This window comes from Acanthochromis polyacanthus, chromosome 18 (assembly GCF_021347895.1).
Source record: "Acanthochromis polyacanthus isolate Apoly-LR-REF ecotype Palm Island chromosome 18, KAUST_Apoly_ChrSc, whole genome shotgun sequence".
Taxonomy (NCBI): Eukaryota; Metazoa; Chordata; class Actinopteri; family Pomacentridae; genus Acanthochromis; species Acanthochromis polyacanthus.
The window spans coordinates 24,083,862-24,108,387 of record NC_067130.1 but is presented as its reverse complement, the minus strand read 5'-3'; the positions used below and the strand labels follow the sequence as shown (position 1 = coordinate 24,108,387).

At 40.8% G+C, this 24,526-nt stretch overlaps 1 protein-coding gene across 1 annotated transcript in view; it reads right to left on the bottom strand.

Moving 5' to 3' along the window:
- The window catches only part of ror2 (receptor tyrosine kinase-like orphan receptor 2), a 115,724-nt gene that overhangs the window by 36,476 nt on the left and 54,722 nt on the right, over nt 1–24,526 (bottom strand).

Here is a 24,526-nt window from a genome sequence, read left to right as displayed (position 1 = left end):
GTGCCTTCAACACAATTCAACCCTCATTGCTCAGGGTGAAGCTGGAGAGAGTGGGCGTCAGTGACCAACGAGCTGTGTGGACCACGGACAACCTCGGTTACAGACCCCAGTATGTGAGGCTACAGGACTGTGTGTCTGATGTGGTGGTCTGCCGCACAGGTGCCCCCCAGGGAACAGTATTCTTACCTTTCCTCTTCACCCTGTACATATCAGATTTGAGGTACTCGATGGACAGTTGATCTTCAGAAGTTCTCCGAAGACACCGCCAGCATAGGATGTGTGTCAGGGGGGAACAACTGTGAATACAGGAAAGTCACCATGGACTTTGTCTATTGGTGTGAGCAGAACCACCTTCATCAAATAAACTCTAGCAAGACAAAGGAGGTGGTGATTGATTTCCATAGGAAACCCTCAAACCAGCAGATCACTGCTGAGGACTTTCTACCACACTTGTCACTGTTACATGGAGTATTTTATTCAGAATTACTCATTCGGAATTAAAGTTTTGTTCTTCGAGTATACATGGAAATATTAATTCTGAATTACAGTTTACACGGACCGCACGGTTTTTCCCCTTTCTTTCATTCATCTCTACACCAGTCAGACAGTACAATGACGCATTATAACTACACTGTCGACCTCATTTACTGCTACACTTTTTCCTCTTCCATATAATTCCACTGACTTGCGTGCAATATCTGTTACAACCTCATCCTCTAGTATTTAATGTTCTTAAAAAATTCATCTTGTATATTTAATGTTCTCTGGAATTTTTGCACTGTGTTTTTAACATATTCTTATACTGCTCTTATACCCCCTGTCTTTTGAGTTGATGTAATGGTGAACTTTCCCCACTGTGGGATCAATAAAGTTTATCTTATCTAATTGGAGGCATGTATGACACCATTTGGACAGTGTGGACAAAATGAATAGCTGATCTGCCTGTAGGGGTGAAATTGAGCCAGTATCCCATGGAGCTGAGCATTGCATCCAAATATATAAATGACACCCAGCTGAAGCAGTTTTATCTGTAAGTCTTATCCATGGTAGCCAACTTAGAAAACTAAAGAGACACTTTGTTTCTTTAGCTGGAGCATGTTGAGAAATTTAGGGACTGACAGGGAAAATGCTAAAAGAACATAGAACAGTATGCTTGGTTTTCTAAAGGTACATAGTAGAGGGAAAAAAGCACTGGGACAATCACTGGAAAGTTGAGAGTGTTTCAGTGTTTTTTGCCACTCTGCTCAGTCTGGCTGTGAGGCAAAGTGTGTTTTTGCTCACATTTACACAATACATTTTTGAGGAACATGTGTAAGAGATACTCGAGCTGCTCTATTTGATTGGGCACAGCTTTCCCTGAGAGCTAATCAGTATCAGGCGCATGTGAGTGGACACAGTGTGTAGTGCAGTTATTAGCTTGACTTGACTTTCCATTGGCTGTGCCTTCCCTGTGATACAGAGCATGTGCTTTACAGATGTGGATGTTGGAGGAAATTGGTAGTGCTGAGGATTTGTGAACAAAACCACATAGCATTCCTTTCTGTAGTCACACATCCCTGTCTAGAGTTTAGCTTAATTCAGCTACAGATATACTGTAAGCAGACAAAGAGAAAAGTCTCCTTCAGTATGAAAAGGAGGAATTATTTCACTAAATATGTCTGACTCAAAGGTAGATGCTGCATGTACACACGTGGACAAAATTGTTGGTACCCCTCAGTTAAAGAAGGAAAAACCCACAATTCTCACTGAAATCACTTGAAACTCACAAAAGTAACAATAAATAAAAATTTATTGAAAATTAAATAATCAAAAACAGCCACTACTTTTGAATTGTTGATTAACATAATTATTAAAAAAAAAAAACTAATGAAACAGGCCTGGACAAAAATGATGGTACCTCTATAAAAGATTGAAAACTATTTGACCAGAGTGACATGATTAACTCAGGTGTGTCATTTAATTGACATCACAGGTGTTTCCAAACTCATAATCAGTCAGTCTGCCTATTTAAAGGGAGACAAGTAGTCACCCTGCTGTTTGGTGAAAAGGTGTGTACCACACTGAACATGGACAACAGAAAGCGAAGGAGAGAATTGTCCCAGGACATCCGAAAAAAAATTATAGACAAACATCTTAAAGGTAAAGGCTATAAGACCATCTCTAAACAGCTTGAAGTTCCTGTGACAACAGTGGCTCATATTATTCAGAAGTTCAAGACCCACGGGACAGTAGCCAAACTCCCTGGACGTGGCCGCAAGAGGAAAATTGATGACAAATTGAAGAGACGGATCGTTCGAATTGTATCCAAAGAGCCCAGAGCAACCTCCAAAGAAATTAAAGGTGAACTCCAAGGCCAAGGTACATCAGTGTCAGATCGCACCATTCGTCGTTGTTTGAGCCAAAGTGGACTTCATGGGAGACGACCAAGGAGGACACCACTGCTGAAAAAAACTCATAAAAAAGCCAGACTGGAATTTGCAAAAATGCATGTTGACAAGCCACAAAGCTTCTGGGAGAATGTCCTTTGGACAGATGAGACCAAACTGGAGCTTTTTGGTAAGGCACATCAACTCTATGTTCATAGACTCAAAAACCAAGCATACGAAGAAAAGAACACTGTCCCTACGGTGAAACATGGAGGAGGCTCAGTAATGTTTTGGGGCTGCTTTGCTGCATCTGGCACAGGGTGTCCTTGAAAGTGTGCAAGGTACGATGAAATCTGAAGACTATCAAGGCATTCTGGAGAGAAATGTGCTGCCTAGTGTCAGAAAGCTTGGTCTCAGTCGCAGGTCATGGGTCTTCCAACAGGACAACGATCCAAAACACACAGCCAAAAACACCCAAGAATGGCTGAGAGAAAAGCGTTTCTATTCTATTCTATTCTAAAGTGGCCTTCTATGAGCCCAGATCTGAATCCCATTGAACATATGTGGAAGGAGCTGAAACATGCCATTTGGAGAAGACACCCATCAAACCTGAGACAACTGGAGCTGTTTGCTCATGAGGAGTGGGCCAAAATACCTGTTGACAGCTGCAGAACGCTCATTGACAAATACAGAAATCGTTTAATTGCAGTGATTGCCTCAAAAGGTTGTGCAACAAAATATTAAGTTATGGGTACCATCATTTTTGTCCAGCCCTATTTCATTAGTTTGTTTTTTTAAATAATTATGTTAATCAACAATTCAAAAGTGATGGCTGATTTTGATTATTTAATTTTCAATAAATTTTTATTTATTGCTACTTTTGTGAGTTTCAAGTGATTTCAGTGAGAATTGTGGGTTTTTCCTTCTTTAACTGAGGGGTACCAACAATTTTGTCCACGTGTGTACTTACCTTCTCTCTGCCATTGCCGCGATATCGGCGCTACTCTTTTCATTGTCATGTATTTCTTTTAAGAGAGTACATGTAACTAGCCTATACTTACAGATATCCTAAAGTTACGATCACACTGCTAGGACAAAAGGCAAGCAACAAAACACACCATGAATCTTTGTTTGACATTTCCCTTGATCATACTCAGCTCAGTTCTCCCATCTGTTACAGGGCTAATTCATGCCCAGCCTAAAAAGTGAGCGTAAAAAAAACAGAGTGAACTTTTAGTGAAAGAATGTGAAATAAAACTGTCAGTGCGAATGAGAACAGCTAAAAGAAAGTGTACTATCAAACAGACTTGTGATACAGGTACAATGACTCAATATTTCATTTTCATAACATTTTCACCATGGACAGACTACAAAAAAGCAGTCCATTATATCAGTCAAGATCTGAAACCCCAAGCGTCCTACAAAGCAGCAGTCAGTAGCATCTTTTTTGGATGTGTCTCCAGGTTGATCTTTTATTGGTAATGTGTAGAACATTGAGGTAAGCACACTCCTTGTGTTTAACCAGGGTTATGACTTTTGTCATTTCAAATGAGAAGCAACAGTTCAGTTAAATTATATAAATAGATTTGAAACTGGATTTTAATAAAATACTCTCAGACACTAAAGGTCAGACACCTTCCCAATGATAACATCCTTACAGATTTTATTTCTACAGACAAAACTCTTCCAGAGGAAAAGTAATTACACAACAGGAGTGAAAAATACTCCTCACAACAAGTAAACTAACCGTTTAGTGTGTAATCTGGGGAGTATCCCCTTAACATAAATATTCAGCTAATTACAGGCAGAACAAAATCTAGAACACAAGAGATAGCAGTTAGTTGGTAAGTGTTTTTTAAACTTTGGTTTTGAGTTTGACTAGGACTTGTTGTCAGGTATTTGTCAGACTTTGTTGGTGCAGAGCACTTCCTGATTTGATTAGATGAGTCATTCCCTCTATTGGTACCTGGCTAAAAATATGAAATGGGTGGGTTCAGCCATAATACCTCCTGATATTTAAACACACATGCTGCACTGTAGCATCAGCAACAGTCTTTTGTGTCAGCTCTCATTATGTGAAGACCGAATTGGGTAAAGACCTGCAAGTCTGCTTGTGTGAGTTCACCGAGCAAGGACACCAACTGAGTAGTCTTTTTCTACTATCTATACAGGTAGCCTGCCTAACCCACCATGCTCTACAATATCCTCCCTGTTATCCAAGGCTTTTAAAAATGCTTCTGCTACAAAAAAATTAAAATCTATATACACCTCCGCTCCCTCACAAAAGCCTCCATTACTGGTTCCTCCTTCAACCATGGACTATAGAACTGCCAGTTGGCCAAAAACAAAATACAATTAATCCAAACACTGGTTACTTCTTTAGATAAACAAGTGCTAGCCCTGACTGAAACCTGGATCCGTCCAGAAAACACTGCCCCACCAGCTGCTCTCTCTGCTGACTCCATCTTTTCCCACACACCCCTGCTGCTGGATGGGGAGGTGGTCCAAGAGTCCTCATTTCCAAAAAATGCAAGTTCACTAAGCTGTCTCTGGCAAACAACAACTCCACATTTGAATACAATGCAATCCGTGTCACTGCATGGGTTAAGCTAGTTGTTGCCCTCCAGGCTGTCAACAGGGTAACTTTGGGGTTGAACTGGACATGTTACTCTTGGCCATTCAGGACTAGGACAAACCACTTGTCACAGAAGATATGAAAATCCACACAGATGAAGTCCAAGGAACTGACTTTCTGTCACTTGTGCCATCATTTGACCTCAAGCAGGTCTCCACCCCTCCACACACAAAGCAGGAAACATCATCATCAAATCATCTGTCAGACCACTATTGTATTCATTTCACTGTCTCTTTACTGGAAGACTCTCCTGTTCTTCTGCAAATGGTTTCCTTATGCCGCAATTGTCGGTCCCTCACACTGACCCAGCTTTCTAATGAGGACCTGGCTTCCATGCCTCCTCATAACAAATTCTTCTCACTTCCAGGTGACGAGTCCACAGACACTCTCTGTTCCTCACTAGCCTTCTCTCTGAACAGTTCATGAGTTTCCATGGAACTTTTTAATTCCACTTTCATTTGGAATAAAAGTTAATTCCGCTTAAAAATGTCCTGTAAACACTTTTCAAACACAATTCCAAATTTAAAGGTTCATTCCGAATAAACTTCATTCTGAATAAACTACCTGACTTATTCCGATGTTCATTCCGAATAAACTAATTCCTATGTACGTTCTATCCATGTATACAGTTAATTCCGCTTTAGTTAATTCCGGTCATTCTGCGCATGCTTGGCTCCTCACGTAGCGATGACGTAGTGTCATTCTGCGCATGCTTGGCTCCTCACATAGCGATGACGTAGCGACATACACGTTCTGCGACCTTTGTCGAGTTGCTGTTTCAAAATTACAATAAAAAGCATAGCTAAGAGCATAGATATACTAGATCATAGACATAATAAAGAGTAGACGCCACATCAACCGCTACTGTCCATTCGGACTGACGAGCGGTGGGGTCACCATCTTGGTCCGGTCACCCGCTCCACTCAGCGCTGTTTGACAGTGCATTTAATCCATCTTAACTCTGAATATTAAACTGATTTTCACATGTTTTTATTTTTATTTTTTTTCTGCACACGTCATATATGTAGCTATGATACAGGACAAATGGTTCGGCGTATTTTAATATTCATAGCGGGAATAATAGATAATAATAATAATAGGTAATAGAATATTCTGATATTAAGCTCGATTGTAGACAGGTATTTTGCAAACACTGTAAACACACACACACTAATATATGTTAGAGAAGCAGATAATGGCAGTAAAGTCAATTATTTTAATAATTTGAAGAGACAATATATGATTACGCGATGTATACATATATAAACAAAATACTGACTAATGAACACATTTCTATATAAAACTATATATATATATATATATATATATATATATATATATATATAATCATTTTCTGATATATCTTTTTTAATATATATGTATGAATTATATTAATACTCCATCTATGATTTATATATATTCATTTTCTCTGATATATAACTTATATCTATTGTTTTATATAGAAATATGTGTTCATTAGTCAGTATTTTGTTTATATATGTATATATAGCATAATCATATATTGTCTCTTCAAATTATTAAAATAGGCTAATTGACTTTACTGCCATTATCTGCTTCTCTAACATATATTAATGTGTGTGTGTTTACAGTGTTTGCAAAATACCTGTCTACAGTCAAGCTTAATATCAGAATATTCTATTACTGTTAAAGGCATTATGGAGGATGTTTTTGTTGTTTAATTTGTCTGATTCACATAAAATGAATATACTGACCTTTAGTGGACTTGTATGTATGGTTTCTAAAAGAATAAAAAAATAACAAAAAAATAACTGTGGACATGGCAGTACCTGAAAAACATCAGCCGATCAACGCACTCGGACCGAGGCGTTTGCTTTGCTCCCTTTCCTGTCAATCAAAAATCTTCCGGCTCAGGCCTAGTTACGTAGATTACGTACGCCTTGGATTTACGTGTTTTGTGTATGTGTTGCTTTGGTATAGCTTCGTAGTTAGCTGGCGACATGTTTTGCTCATCTTTTTTTACATAATGGCAGATAAAGATCCAGGGGGACCCAGCCGTAAAAGAAAGGCATTTTTTTTTGAGGTCAGAGAAAATAAAAGACAACTGGATAAAACAAAAGCAAAAACAAAAGTGATTATTGGCGAGTCATTTGGGCGATGGCATCAGCTCAAGCAACAAATGGACCTAAAGACAGATGCCTTGGTTGCTAAATTCCTTCTGGACAGGTAAAATGTATTATTGTATTATACTGCGGCTGTAGGCGACTTCACGTGTCCTACACAAGTTTCTGGAGAGGGGCGTTTCTTCGTAAATGTTAAGAGAGGGGAGGTTAGAGGGGGGTGAGGGAGCGGTTGTGTGTGCGCATGCGCATGCTACGTTCAAAGTCGTAGGAAATTAAATCTCCTCTAATGCCTTTAATCCCGCTATGAATATTAAAATACGCCGAACCATTTGTCCTGTATCATAGCTACATGTATGACATTTGCAGCAAAAAATAAAAATAAAAATGCGTGAAAATCAGTTTAATATTCAGAGTTAAGATGGATTAAATGCGCTGTCAAACAGCGCTGAGTGGAGCGGGTGACCGGACCAAGAGGGCGGCCATATTTCTCGCTGCGCAGCAGCCCGAGCGGCGTCTACTCTTTATTATGTCTATGTACTAGATGCCTCGCGCCACTGTCCAGCATAGGCTGGCGATGCGTCAGTGCGCCGCCATCTTGGAGCGGGAGTGAAGTTGTAAACAACCAACGTCTGGTATATGCGAGACCATTACACAGACACAGTTTTCCGCTCATAACTTACCTTGTAATGCATAGATTTTGACATGGTATGCTCATTTCAAAGCTTACGAGGTCGTCTTTTGATTACACTCCCAAAGAGATGGTGTCAATCAGCACAACAAGTTTTAGGGACCCTTTTCCTGCAACTGTTTGTTGTGTTGACCTGATGTGATGTCAGGTTTCTCTGCTCACCATGATAAGCAGCTTCTAAGTTTTATTTATTTAGTCTACTGATTATTCCTTTTGTGTGCCGCATTTCCATATGGGATTAACATCTTTGAACAGTTATCTTGAAATTATGTTGAAGGTTAATATTAAGTTAATAAAAATTTTGAGGGTTTTTCTATTTTCTCATTTTCAGTGTTTTATTACTAAAGAATTTTCAAAGCTGGCACAAAGCTGGAACCATGCCTAAATTCTTCAATTTACTTGTGTTCCATGCGTGCATGAAAAAAGCTAGATATTCTGCCCTCCTAACATCTTGTCAAGTTGGCAGATAGTTAACAGTCTTCATACAAAGACAACGCTTTGTGGGTTCAAACCAGGCTTTATTATCTCCACACGAATTACTGTAAAACTGAAACTGACAAGAAAAATACAATAAGTAACGACATACACGAAAATACGCGTATAAACAAAGTCCGCTAGCTTGATGCTAATTCCTATGGGAAAACCCATTGACATACTAACGGTTAGCATTGCGGTCAAGGAAAATAGTACAAGATCAAACTCAACAGCATCGTACTTGCTCAATTCAATAACACAAACGGTAAGTAATTCAGTACTCACAGGCATAGATTTTCCTCACTCTGAGAAATAAACACGCTCCGCTTAAAACATCCCCCGCCTTATATATAGTGCCTCTGAGTGCAAGAAATAATAATATATACTGGACGATACACCTACAAAATGATACATCTTCACTACAATGAAAACAATCAGGTCAAGGTCATGCACCAAAAAAAGGCCGATCTACATTATGTACAGGTGGCGTTGGTGCAATATGCATGAAATACTTCAGGTAGTTTCTGACATATGCTCCAGAAACAGAATCAAAAAATACTTGAAGGGCCTCACAATGACCTTGAAATCAGTTCAAGGTCATGTACCCCAAAAGGCACATCTACATTACCAACAGGCTTAGTGTGCGCAATATGAGTGAAATCCCTCAAGTAGTTTCTGAGATAACATCAGGAAACCAAAAAATATTTAAAGTGCCTCACTATGACCTTGACAGTGAGGTCAAGGTCATGCACCCCAAAAGGCACATCTACACTATATAGAGATGGCCTGGGTGCAATATGAGTGAAATCCCTCAAGTAGTTTCTGAGATATGCTCTGGAAACCAAAAAATATTTGAAGTGCCTCACTATGACCTTGAAAATGAGGTCAAGGTCATGCACCCCAAAAGGCACATCTATACTATAAAGAGATGGCCTGGGTGCAATTTGAATGAAATCCCTCGAGTAGTTTCTGAGATATGCTCCGGAAACCAAAAAATATTTGAAGTGCCTCACTATGACCTTGAAAATGAGTTCAAGGTCATGCACCCCAAAAGGCACATCTATACTATACAGAGATGGCCTGGGTGCAATATGAATGAAATCCCTCAAGTAGTTTCTGAGATATGCTGTGGACACGAAATGTGGACGTACGTACGGACGGACATACGGACGGACGTGCCCACGCCAATACCCCCCTCCGTGCCTACGGCCGGCGGGGGATAAAAAGGGAACAACAATAACAGCACATAGCTGGCACAAAGTTGGAACCATGCCTAAATTCTTCAATTTACTTGTGTTCCATGCGTGCATGAAAAAAAGCTAGATATAATATTGATTTCATTAACTGCTCATCAAAAACAATATATCCTTTTCTAAGTTCAGGATGAGTTCATTTCTGAAACCCAATTTGCCATCTCTGTGTGCACTTCTCCAAAGATATAGCCACATCAAGAAGTGATAGACTGACAACGTCTTGGTATCATACCATGGGTTTCTGCTACAATATCTGGGGAAATCTGTGAAAAGTTCAATGGAAAGGACATACTCACTTGTGGAATGTGATTCCTTGTGCCCTTGTGTTTGGGTTGCGTTGTATTGTGCAGCCCCAGGCCACACAAGACTGTGGCATTTTGAGCTTTTTGGCAATCGGTGTGTGATAAACACGCTTATCGCTGGTTTGTTTACTCCCGCTTGATCCTGTTCCAAGACGGCAGCGCACTGACGCATCGCTCATTGGCCGGCGAGGCATCAAGTATATCTATGGCTAAGAGTGGCTGTTTGGCGGTACCTGGAGGCCGCTCGTCCGCACACGGGGGGGCCAATCGCATTGCCCAAATCATCATTTTCCGACCACTCGCGTCACCCGGCCCTTTCTTTTGAAAACCACTCACGTCACCTGTTCAGTCTTTTCCAGACAAATCAGAGCCTCCTGATGATCTTTCACCCCCCACGTTAATCTGATGCCCGGAATCATATTTTGCCCCCCCTCTGATAGGACGATCACATCAACCAATCGCGCGTTGGCATTCAAATCCCCCCTCCCCACCGCCGGTTCTGTGTTTACATTCGAGCAGACTGACGGAGAAGTACAAGGCGGCTGAAAGTGGCAAAAAAATAAAACAAAAACAACTGTCAGTTATTTTTACCTTAGTTTTCGAGAGATAAGGTAAGCATTTCAGTGTCTAAATTCACAGAAAATATGCATTTTGGTCGCTGCCTTTAAGTAAATGTAAGTAAAGGAATGCTGTTTTAACTCTGTGGCATTAACTGTTTTTCTAAACAGAACGGCAAATCCAAGTTTTGCTAGTCTGACCAACTGTCCGGATAATTTGGACAACTATGCTGATGTGTCTTCAATTACATATGTGTTATGCATGCTAACTTACACACTTACTCATCCCTGAAATATACTTGTGAATTATCTTTTCTTTCTGATGTCGCCATACTTTAATTCGGTGCTGTCATGGATTGCCGATTTGAAATATAAAGAGCTTTACACGATTGCTGTAGCATATTAATTATTGTTTTCTTAAGTAGCCTAATTTGGCCATTGCTGCAGATCACACATTTTTGATTGCTTGATATTTTGCCTTGTAGCACTGTTATTTCAGAAAATGGCTTTAAAAAAGACACACAAGGCCATGGATGACAGAGAGTGGCTATCTCAGCTGCTGAGGTCATTTTCTACCACAGGAGTCTGGCCATCAAGTGCTGGGAACAGGTGCCCCCAGGCAAAAAAAAAAATGGCATGACCTCTATCATAAGGTAATATGAGAGACCACAAATGCCTGACACAACAACTCCTTACATACTTTTGTCAAGGTATAGTCAGAGAGCAACCAGCATGACAAGTCTGCGATATTCTTTTCTTCATATTCATGGTTACAGATCGAAAAGTGTCCCCTGCAACTTAGGGGCCAGAGGACCCTCGTGACAGAGCCACAAAGATGCTCGTGTGGATTTCATACTCAGAAGGTAACAGAATTTACATTTAAAAGCTGCAGTTGTAGATGAATGTGTTTCTGAACTGTTGACTTTTTTCACTGAAAACCACGAGTAATTTCATATGTTTTTTTCCCTATGTTTTTTAGGCACCGTTGATTCATTAAGGTGACTCCACACAGTCATGCAATCTGCTTACGCAGGGTTATATTGTCGTAGAAAACTAAGAGACCAGCTGCTAGTTTCACCAATCTTGAGAAGAACTTTTACTGACCAACAATGAATTGTGTGTGTTGGGTGTGTTTTTATTTTTATTTTTTAGCCAAGTACTTTAACCCTTTAAGCTTCAGTCAATTCCAGCCGTTTTCAGTACAAAAAAATCGCTAATATTCTATTTTTAAATTAAAAAAATTACGAAAAATACAGGGAATATTGGACGCACATCGCGAGGTGCATTTCCTTGAAAGCGACCGATTCGTGGATTTTATACCGACTTCAGGACATGTTTTGGACAAAATAGTTTACTGGCTTGTGTCATCTGGATGTAAAAAGTTGGATTATGGCCATTTTTTGTGGAATCGTTTTTTCTGTGTGTAATAATGAACCCGGAAATGTGAGTCGCGCTGTGTGCGTTGAAGCCGTGTATAGAGAGCGGATGGATGAATATTTGTTTTTGTCGGACAAATGTGTTTTTCTCACCCGCTGTGGTAGTCACATTTGAAAGTGGTTTATACCGGCGGATTCATGAGAATCTAAGCTTTCCATCGGTGTATAGTGTTTGTATAATCGGGTTTGCAGCCGTCGGACATTCTTGAAATTCCTATGCAAATTAGTAGGTGTACCGCCGGCGGTACACCTACGACGCACTGAAGCGTAAAGGGTTAAATAATGACACATTTTGGTGTTCATTTACTATCTTCTTCAACTAATTGCTTAAGATTCCTTGCAGTTTTATGTATTCATGCAGAACACATTTATTAAGTCTGAAAAATTGAGAAATACGTAATCACCAGTACTTAGAGCGACGGCACACATTTCGATGAGCATAAGTCGGGAAAGCACAGGTCTAGGTAATCGAAGGTCGAACTAATTGTAGCATACTAACGCAATATTTTTTAGAAAATATTTATGCAACAGTCACTAACTGCTACCAACTAGGCCCACAGGCTGCTAGTATTGTGCTTTTAAATTTACCAGTGAATTATGCTTTACATCCATCAATTGTTGAAATGTGTTCACTGATTCACACCGAAGACATAACTTGAGTTGCATGTACATGCACCCTGCAAATGTTGACTATTGTGCCTCCTGTGACACCACGGGTTCCTCTTGCTCCTGGTACTTCATTCACCGCCACTGGCCAGAGCTCGCATTCATCCACCAGTGATGTGTCGAGTCCAGCACACACTTCATCTGTGGTAAATTTGACCTTCAAATACTTGTGGGAAGTGCGGACAGTTTCGCACACAAGAGACTGGCCATAGTCAGTATGAGGGCAAAATATATTGCCCAAATACTGAGACTGTAAGCAAGGAACAGTGATTGAACATGATGAGGCAGAAAATATAGCCACTGAACCTATAATCATTCTGTAGTTGTTTGCCTCTGAGGATTGTTGTTGTGAAGGAAAGGAAGAATACTTCAGGATTTGTTAAGGTATAGTTAAGTAAACCTTCACAAATCCTGAGGTTTTCTTTCTTTTTTTCCTTTAATAATGTGCATATGTGAATGTTTCTTTGAGTGTTAGCAGTTTTATTTACCAGAATGTATCATTATTGTAAGTTTTTGTAACATTTTTTTGTTGTTTTATTTATTGTAATATAGTTGTAAAATATGTCCAGTTATGTGAAATTTCAGTGACATCTAGTTTCAAATACATCTAGTTCCATACACTGGTGTGTCATCTCTCTTCTTTGTTGAAACTTTAATGGCATTAAATGTCATAATGTCAACAACAAATGTAAATCTGACTACATAATACAGATAGCATTTGGATGACTTTAGGTACATTACAACAATTAAATCACCTACATTCTTTATTATAGTTCTACATTGTTAGTTGTAGTTGTAAGAATAAGCAAGTTATGAGTGTTGTCATTGAGAGAACTTGGAATTCAACACCTAAACACAAATTGCAATTATTATCCATATGGTTCTGAGCGGGATTCGAACTCACGCCAGGGTTTTTTTCCCCCTTTTTATCTTCCCCCTCTTCCCCCCTTCTTCCCCATCTTATACAGACAATTGTTCCCCAGCTTTAGCTCAGCGAGTGAACCATGTACAGGAGCTGGTCCCTGACACAGCAGCCTGGGTTTGATTCCCACTAATGGCCTTTTGCTGCATGTCTTCTCCCCTGTTTCCTGTCAGTCTCTCACTTCACCTATCAAATAAAGCCCCAAAAAAAATTCAAATAAAAAAAGAAAAGCGTGCTTATTAGTTGTTCCTCTGTGTTGTCGGGGAAAAGAAATGCAAATGGAGTTTATTTTCTTTTGGTAAACAGGGATACATCACGTCTACTCCCTGTCCAATCAGAATCCTTTCCAACGCCAAAGCCTTAAAGCAAAATGAAGGAAGGGGAATTAGCGTGCGGTCCCATGTAAACGGCAATTCAGAATTAATATTTCCATGTAGACGCGAAGCACAAACCTTTAATTCCGAATGAGTTGACTCCAAATGAGTTAAATCCGAATGAAAAAACTCCATGTAACTGTGTCTAGTCTCTAACCTCTAACATCCAAACCTGCTCATATCTTCCCCCCATGTCCATGGCTCACTGAAGTAACCTGAATGCAAAGGGTGTGGCTTCGAGTGGCAAAGAGAAAATGGCGTTAATCCAGAGAACCCATTGACCTCAGTGACTATCAAATTCTACTAGTATCAAAGTCTACTATAGCATGATTGTCCTTCCGTTTAAAAACTGCTAAGACCAAGTTCTATCAGAACACGACTTGTGGCACATCATATGCTCGAAAGATATTCTCTGCTTTTAACCCATTCTCCATCCACCTCCTCCCCCAGCCTCCACTCTGCTCACTGCAAACATGCTTGCCTCATTCTTCACGGACAAAGTCTCTGCAATCAGTAACCAGTTCTCTGAGCCTGATCAACTCACCGTACACCTACCAGCTAACCGAGCCACACTCTCCTTGTTTTCCCCTCTGACTGAGGAAGAAGTTTCCAAGCTACTGCTGGGCTCTTGCCCCACTATGTGTCCGCTGGACCCGATACCATCCAACCTCTTGCAAACCATTTCCCCAGCACATAACCATGCAACAACACACACTGTCAACCCCTCATTGGCTACAGGTGTGTTCCCTGCTGCATTTAAGCAAGCTCAAGTCACTCCAGTACTCAAAAAATTTAAACTCAAACCAGCCCTAGTCAAAAACTTCAGACCACTTTCACTCCTGCCCTTTCTGTATAAAATACTTCAGCAAACTGTCTTCAACCAAGTCTTTGCTTTCCTTTCTAACAACAACTTGTATGACCCATATCAGTCAAGTTTTAAACAAGGTCACTACACCAAGTCTGCACTACTATCGGTAACAGAATCACTGTACTCTGCTAGAGCTGCTGGACAGTCTTCAGCTCTATTACTGTTAGATCTGTCAGCTCTCTTTGACATGGTTAACAGCCAAATGGCAACACTCACTGAGCTAGGTATCTTACAGATCGTAAGATCCACTGGTGCATGTCCTACCTTTCAAGAAGGTACTTCAGAGTATCTTGGAGGGGAAAAGTGTCTGAACTGCACAGTCTATCTGCAGGTGGTCCTCAAAGGTCAGCACCCAAGGTTCAAGGTTCAAGGTTTCTTTATTCGTACCCCGTGGGTAAATTTGCTTACAAAAGGGAAAGCAGCAATCCCAAACACCCACAAGAATAAAACAATAAAAACACAACAACCACAAGAATAAACATTAAAAACACAAACACAAATGTCGTTTACCTGGTGCACTATATCTACAGTCTTCATAAAAAGTCATGATCCATGGAGGCCTACAAAGGCCTCAAAAGGTGATGAGGTTACTATTAAGACCCCATCCCCCTTTTGTTCAAGTGTGCAACAGCTGCAGGCACAAAACTGTCTCTGTACCGCTTGGTTCTCCCCTTTGGAACCACATAGCATCGACCTGAATGATGAAGTAGAAAGTCTCCATGCAAAGGGTGAGTAGAGTCCTGAAGAATGGAGCTCACTTTCCGCTGTAGCTGCTCTGCGTACAGCTCTGACAGACAGACCTGCGGCTGACCCACTAGCCTGCTCGCCCACTTAACCACCTCCTGTAGAGAATTTTTGTTTCTCAAAGACACATTGCCAAACCAAGCAACCATAGAAAAGGCTAAAACCAGTTCGATAAAGGCTCGGTAAAAAAGAGACAACATAGAAACATTAATATTAGAACGAGCTAACTTCCTCAGACAGGACAGACGCTGATGACCCTTCTTACAAACAATTTCACTGTTGTCCTTAAAGCTCAAGTCCGAGTCAATCAAGGTTCCCAAATATTTATAACTGCTTACACACTCAACAGGTTGACCTTTGATAATAGTAGGATCCTGTGGCGGAGCCTGCTTTCTTTCCAAGGTCTTTTTATTATTAAGCAAAAAGTATCAATACAACACATAATACAAAGTACAAAGGACTTTTTTATATTTTCTCATAAAGATTAATGCAAACATATGATTTTAAAATAATAAATGTGCATGTTACATAAAGAAAGAAAATAAGAAAATAATAAGGACATAAATAAAAAAGAAAAAGAAAAAATATGGGGGGGGGGGGGCTAGGGAAACAGTGGGCTATTCAGAAACTATAGTCGTAGGTCTCTGAAAGAAATCGAGAAACGGGCGCCATAATTTATAAAATTTTGTTTCAGAGCTACAGATTGTATATCTGATTTTTTTCTAGAGCTAAACAGGACATTATATCTTTTATCCATTGTGCATGCGAAGGGGATGAAGAGTCTTTCCACTTAAGTAATATAGCACGTCTGGCCAATAATAGTGAGAACTTCAACATTTTTAATTTGGTATTTGGCAGGTTAAGCTCTGGGGCTACTCCAAAAATGGCAGATAGTGGATCGGGTTTAATTTCATGCTGTAGAACTTCCGAGATGGTGAGAAACACAGAATGCCAAAATTGTACCAATGAAGGACAGGACCAGTACATGTGAAGCAAAGTACCAGGTGCACTACTACACTTCTCACAACTTGAGTCAACATCTGAGTAAATACGTGCTAATTTAACCTTGGACAAGTGTACATGGTGAACAATCTTAAATTGAATAAGAGCATGACGAGCACACATTGATGTAGTATGAACCTGGCCAAGAATAGAGTCCCAGAGTTCATCAGTAAAAGCAAGATTAAGATCTTGTTCCCATTGTAATTTAATGGTGGCTACAGGAGGGCTTTGTAAATTGGAAATTAAATTATACAGGACTGATATTATACCCTTAGAGGTTGGTTTAATTGATAAAACATCATCAACAGAATTATCAGGAGGTTTTTGAGGGAAATGTGCGGTCATGGTCTGTACAAAGTGTCTGATCTGGAGAAAGCGAAAAAAAATGGGCAGAAGAAATGTCAAATTTGGTGGAGAGTTGAGAAAAACTTGCAAATTGACCATCAAAATATAAATCAGCAAATGATTTTAAACCTTTTCTGTGCCATATATGAAATGCACCATCTGTAGTTGATGAGGTAAATAAGTGATTTGCAGCAATTGGACTTTGAAATGAGAAAGACTGGAGACTGAACTTTTTCCTAAATTGAAACCAATTTCTGAGAGACTGTCAAACTACTCTGTTATTACCAGACATAGATAAGACGAGGGGGAGTGGTGAACCTAAAATTGCCGGTAGGGAGGTTTCATTCCCCACAAGAGACTCCATAGATATTCAAATAGGTGGATTGAGTTCCAAGTAAAAGTATTTCCAATACAGCATACTTCTGATATTTGCTGCCCAGTAGTAATATTGAAAATTAGGCAGGGCCATGCCTCCCACAGGCTTGGAGCCTGCTTTCTAAAATCAATATGCATGTCCTTAGTTTTTAAAACATTTAAAAACAAATAAGATTCGTCGCACCAGGTGATAAAGTCATCAATGACTGGACCATGACCAGTTTCTATATTTTGCAACAAACTTACAATCACCGTATCATCTGCAAACGTAAGAATATATTGGTTCTCATATTTGCTCTGACACGTTTGTATACAAAATAAAAAGCAAGGGAGAGAGACAGCAGCCCTGCGGGGATCCAGTATTAGAATAACGCAACTCTGATAAGGTGCCATTCACTTTCTCCCTCTGAGATCTCAATGTTAAAAAATCCAAAATCCAACCCACTAGATTAGGTTTTACATTAAAATATTCAGTCACTCTTGTTGCTAAAATGTGAGGTTGGATAGAATTAAAAGCTGAAGAAAAATCAATAAAAGACAATCTTGCATGGGTTTTGCTGCCCTCCAAATGTTTATAAAGAAAGTTCAGAAGGGCGATTACCGTATCCTTTACTCCTCTATGTGCCCTATAGGCGAACTGGAAGGGGTTGAGGAGATGTTCCGTCTCCTTTACAAGCTCAAACTTGATCAATTTTTCAAAAGTTTTCATGATCAAAGAAGTCAATGCGACCGGTCTAAAATCATTAAGAACTTTAGGCCTGCTTCCCTTAGGAACAGGCACAATAAGTGCTTGCTTCCATAAACTAGGTACCATCTGTATGGATAAAGACAAATTAAAAATATAACTGAAGATATGACCCAGTTGATTAGCACAGCCTTTCAATAAGGTGCCACAGATTTTATCTGGACCAGGGCTTTTATTTGGCTTCAAAGTATGAAAAGCCCTCTCAACATCCCTCTGCTCCAGGGTAAGGTACTGGCTGTCTATTAACTTAGCCTTAAGATTATCGATGTCCTCTCTGAAGTCAAATTGGTCAAAACGAAGGTAAAAGTCATTGAATTAATTTGCCAATTCCAAGTCTGATGTAAAACCATCAATGTTAATTTTTAGATTTTTCGGCTGCTGAATTCCAGCAATTGTCTTCATTCCAGACCAGGCTGAGCCGAGATTCCTTTCAGCTAATTTTTTCTCAACATGAGATTTTTATCTTTGTTTGACTCTGAGGATTTCTATTTTTACCTCTCGTTTGGCTACCTCGATTTCGACAGGATCCCCTACATTGAAAGAGGTAATTTTTCTCTTCAGTTTTTCACTGATCCTGACATCCAAGGTTTGTTATTTGAGTAGATTTTTATAATTTTAGTAGGGACAGCTACACTCTCACAAAAAGTTATATAAGAACAGACTACGTCTGCTAATTCATCTACACTGTCACATGACTCTTTAAACATCTCCCAGTCTGTGCTTTCGAAACAACCTTGTAGAGATGCCATAGATTCCTCGGACCATATTTTGACCTCTTTTTTCTGGACACCCTCAGTTTTATATGTAGGGAGGAGAAGCACACAGTTGTGATCAGCTGATCCTAAAGGAGGCAACCGCAGTGATTTATAAGCATCCTTAACTGATCCATAGCAGAGGTCCAAAGTCTTTTCCTTTCTGGTTGTACAGGTCACATATTGATGAAAGTTTTTTAATGACTTATTCAAGGACACATGATTAAAATCACCAAGTATAAAATTAGGAGCATCCGGGGAAATGGTTTGTAGTTTTTGGACCAGCTCAACAATAGTGTTTGTTGCTGTAGCAGGATTTGCTTAAGGAGGGATATACACAGTAGTAATGAATATCTGGGGAAATTCACGGGGCAAGTAAAAGGGGCGGAGTGTCACTGACAGGAGCTCCACGTCAGGTGTACACATGGCCTGGCGCACTGTCACAGAAGTACAGTAGCGCTTGTTGACATAAAGGCACACGCCTCCTCCCTGCGACTTCCCGGTAACCTCCGATATGCGATCCTGGCAAAAGGGAATTCCAAACCCCTCAATGAGTAGTGCACTGTCAGGGTCACGCTCATCAAGCCACAACTCCGTGAAGGCCATCACGCTACAGTTTCTATAATCCTGTAAGAAGCGAACATTTCCCTACAGTTCATCCAATTTATTGCGCAGGGATTGGGCATTCCCAAGAATGACGGATGGGAGAGGGAAGCGGCCAAGGTGTAGTGTCCTGAGTCACGCTCTGACTCCTCCCCGTCTCCCCCGTTTCCTGTGTTTATTTCTCCACAATCCGTGGGTTTGCTTGCTTTCTATTCTTCGAATCCAATCATCCAGTTGAATGTCCGGTCATGGTGCGGCCGATCGCTCCGGTATATTCATTTGAAGAAGCACGTCGCGGGAATATTGTATAGGTGGACCAGGAAGTGAGATGCTCATGCATAAAGGCATGCAGAACAAAGTCCACAAAACAACAAAAACAAGAAGATCCATCTCTACCGATGAATGAAAAGTTTTCCCGGAACACTTATTCTCGAAGACTGTAGGTAGATGCACCTCATTCCCCCTTCTGTCGGTCGCAGTAAAGCATGCACCCTCCTCCCAGTCCCAGTCCCCTCCTCTTCTTAAAATACACAACCTCACTTCGCACAATAATCGACCCCCATGATTTTTCATACCATTGCAATGCTGATGATACCCAGCTCTTCCTGTCGCCCCCCCGGACAACCACACGGTCTATGCCTGAATCACATCATGCCATGCAGATACCTTGGCATGGAAGAAAAATGCCAAATTCAACTCATACTCTCCAAGACTGACTTCTATACAACAAGAAATCAACATCCAGCTTGAATCAACCCAACTCAAACCCACAAAGTCTGTAAGAAACTTGGGTATCATGACAGATGACCAACTAACCTTCAGGGCTCATGTGGCCTCTGTTGCTTGGTCATGTCAATTCGCCCTGTACAACATCAAGAAGATCAGACCCTTGCTGTTTGAACATTCAGCTCAACTCCTGCTACAGGCTCTTGTAATATCATGCATCAGCTACTGCTCCTCCTTATTGAACACAGCACCTGATCCCGATTTCCGGCCCTGTGTGTGGTGGGCCCCAAGGGTGGTGGGCCCGTGTTAATTCTTCAGACTGAGTCCGAACAAGCCCAACAGGGCCCCAATGCTTGGCCACCACACGCTGTCTGGCAAGCTCCAAACTCCAAAGGAGGAGGAGCTCGAGGAGGAGGCCTGGTTTCCTTGACCCACACAAGGTGGTGGCTTTCTTTTTTCTAATTTCATCAAGGTATTTGAAATTGCTTTTTTGTCTCTCTTGAGTATTGATGTCAGCATTAAATCCCTGGTTGAAAGTAGTTTCATTATTTGTGGAAAATGAGTTTCCGAGGTATCTGCCTCTTTGTGCAACATCGATGCCCATGTTGTTAATAATATGGATGGATTTTTCTGGATACGTCAAAAGATGTTGATTTCATACAATTTGTGTGTACTTTTTGTGAATATCTGTCATTTGGAAAAATGGCGTCAGCAGAGGATGTTCTAAGAACATGTTTTGCTGGTGATAATGATGTTGTAAACACTGTTTTACAGTGCTAATTGTACAATTATCAGGATCATGGGTTGAATAAGGGACGTTTCAATACACATTGCATGAATAAAATCTATCTATAAATACATATAAGTAGGGCTGGGCGATAAATCGAATTAATTTGATTAATTCCCCTTTTTAAAACCTGAAGATTTTAAAATTTGCCAATCATAAAATAGAGGCGAGCTTAAATATATAAAAATACAGATTCTTCTTCTGCCTTTCACGACTTGTGCACTGGCGTTTGCTTCCGCCTCTCATCTCCTTCCGCCAAAACACTCACACCCCCGTCATGGCGGACACAACAGCAGATGAAGAGTTGGTCGCGAGAAAAGGGCCTCATGTTACATCGATTATATGGAATTGGTTCGGCTTTGACAAGACTGACACAGAGCAAACTACAGTCATGTGCAAGGTTTGCAAAAGTACTGTGAAAACGAAGAGTAGCAGCACAATTAACCTCTTTTAGCACCTCCGGCAGAGGCATCCTAAAGAATGGGAAGAGTGTTCGCAGCTACGGGAGTGCGGCACGGCTAGCACTAGCCATAGCAAACAGACCACAAAGAAACAACAAAAATCGATTAAAATCATAATCATCCAAGATGACTAAAAAAAAATTGCGATTTTATTTTTTGGCCATATCGCCCAGCGCTTCATATACGATAAGATATGTCAGGCCTGCCCCTGCAGGTTCTGGCTAGGGCCCCTCCTTCCCCTTGTGTGTGTTTTTTCCTTTTTTCGGAACATGTGACATTAAGACGGCAGCGACAGGTGTGAGCAATCTTCAGGACAATCAGCAGAAGCGGGAGCAGATGTTTCAGAGCCAATCAGTTCACTTCTCCTGCACAATATAACCTGACTCTACTCCTCAGTTCGATGCCAGATTGTAAGAAGCAAACAGTCAGTGCTGTCACAGAATTGCCTACCTTGTTATTCTTGAGAACTTCAGTAACATGTGCTTTGTTCTTCTCTTGGCCTAGACTGCTACCCATTTGTGTTCATCGGACTCGCCAGCTTACCAGCCACCCCTTACCCTCTGGAAAAGTTACCTGGTCCACATCCAACCCTTCCCTCTGCCATCCTCCAAAGTACCTATCTCTGCCCTCCCCTGCAGTCTCTGCCTGAAGACACCCCCCCTCCCCCCGTGCTTCAGCCACATTGCCAGCTGAGCACCAGTTATTTGTAGTTCTACTTGGTTATAATTGTTAACAGATGTCTTTGTGAGTGTTAGAAGCTCTTTTGCCTTGTAGAAAGCTCTTTAGCTCTTGTTGAATCCTAGTGTTGGAAATTACAGTCTAGAGTTATTCTGTAGATTACTTGGTGAGCGATAAGGCTCTTTTGCTTAGTAGTTCGTTCTTTAGTTCTTGTTGGATCCATAGACTGTATATAAAGATGGACGTAGCATCTGGCTCCAAAATTGAAGCCCACCCAGAAGTGTCAAAAACTTGCAATATCACGCCGTCCGCTAGGGTTGGCTCCAAAAAGCTTTTGCTCCATAGACCCCACTTCATTTTTGGAAAAAATAAAATTTGATAGACTGATTTTCGACAGCTCAGGATTTTTTTCCCGTTAGTTTTCTTGGTCAAAATGAGAGATCAGGTGGCCGATCTTAAAATAAATCAATACTGAATTTTAAATAAATCGTTAAAGTTGGCGGAGCCAGGGGGCGTGGCTATACTTGATTGACAGTCCCATTCTGTCCCATTGACTGGTCCTTGCCCCGAGTTCAAAAAAACATTTGAAGGATTATGAGTTGGAAAACCATGCTATTGCTTTAAACCAAGTAGGGATGGGTATCTTCAGGACTATAATGGTACTATTATTATTATCAGTTTATTATCAATACTGCTTATCTGTCCGGTACATTAATGGTATTCATATCAGTTGTTTTAGATTGTTTATGTTTGTTTGCTTTGTTTTTTAAAGATAAAAAAGTACAACAAATTAAAGCTGCAAGCAACGTTGGACGGGTCCTCGCATCCTTGCTGGTCAGCGAGTCCAAGCATGTCCACCAGGTGGCACTGCGACCGAGAGTGTATGTCATCTATGGATGTGATGAGGGTCGGAATCTGATCACATTTGTAAAGTTTCAACCAGATTAAACCATGTACAGGCTAGAAATGCAGCAGGTCATGCCCATCCACCCGGTGGCGCTATGACTGTGGCTGTATATTGGTCTATGGAATTCATCAAGGCCGGACTCTGATGGAGCATGTACAGGCTAGTTAAACAGCACTTTCTGTCCATCCAACAAGTGGCGCTATGACTGTGGCTGTATATCAGCATGTGAATGTCATCAGTGCAGGACTCTGATCACACATGTAAAGTTTGAGGCAGATTCGAGCATGCAGATAGCTACACAGCAGTTGATGTTTCATGGCGAAGCATCAAAATTCTGGAGGCTGCCCTGGCCAGGCCTTCAGACTTTTGAAGAAGATTTTGATAACTATTGATCACACGTATCTGGTGTATAATCTGGACAAATTTGAGCTCTGTTGGATTTACCCCCTATGAGAAGTTTGCTCTCAAAAATGACAAAAATGACCCAATATCCCACACTTAATTCAAAATGGCGGACTTCCTGTTGGACTTAGGGTGTGACTCCAAGAGGCTTTTTTGTGCGTCCTGATGTGCTCTATATGCCGGCTAAATTTCGTGGATGTAGTTAAAACACACTGCGGGGACTAAAAATCCTGTAGGGGCGCTATAGCACATGCTGTGCAGAGATGTTTACAGTGTCCTTCCACTCACCAATGGTGATGTGCATGGTAATTTCAGTGAGCTTTGGAGTATCCCTAACCTGTCAAAAAATACTTTGAGATGTAAACTTTGGTTGCTATGGCAACAGCGTTCCATGAAACATCACAGCTTGTGGGATTGTCAAACGGGGGTCACTCGGCTGACAAATTTCTAGCATTAGATCACAGAGTTTGGGGCCATAGTACCTGAAAATATAATGCTTTAAACTTACTGTTACCAAGAGGTGGCGCTATTACTTTTTCTAAATTTATGAGTGTGGATGTCTTCAGACTGGACCTTAAATTCACTGCACCGCCACAGACACGCCCTTTCATGATGAATCACCATTTTCTTTGTGACTCATCATCAACGTGTTCAGGCTTATGTCACCACATTTGAGGGTAATATGATCAACTGGCTAAGAATAGTACATAAAAGTGTAAAAAAAATGTCTATTTCTTGATACCACAAGGTGGTGCTGTTACTGTGAATGAATATTATCATGTGGATGACATCAGGGCAGATCTTTGATCATACATGTAAAGTTTCAAACAGATTGGAGCATGTTTAGGAGAGTTAGACAGCACTTCCTGTTTAATGGCAAAGGATCAATATTTTTTGTGGCCACCAGGGCCACGTCCTTTGACTTTTGTGGAGCATTTTGATAATTTTGTAGCAGAAAGGACTGTTTCATGTGCTGGTCAAATTTGAGGTCTCTCGGACTTACTCCCGATGAGGTATTAATCTCAGGAATTTTCTCAGCTAATTCAAGATGGCTGACTTCCTGTTGAATTTACAGTATCGCCGTGATTGACTTGTCTGTGTTTGTTTAATCAACTACATGCTCGACTCCAGGTCACGCAATGGCGGACCGCGCTCCGAGACCGGTCCCAGACTTCCTTCGATGCAAACCGGGTCCTTAAATTTGACGGGATGCTTCTATTTTAACCAGCGCAGCTTTTCTATTGTTTACGCCAGGAATGCCCAGCCAGTCCACGGTCTAAACGGTCATCTAAACTGGCCGTCCGTCAACTAAAACAAGGACAGATTCAGCTGCTGCACAGCTTATTTCTCGTCCCA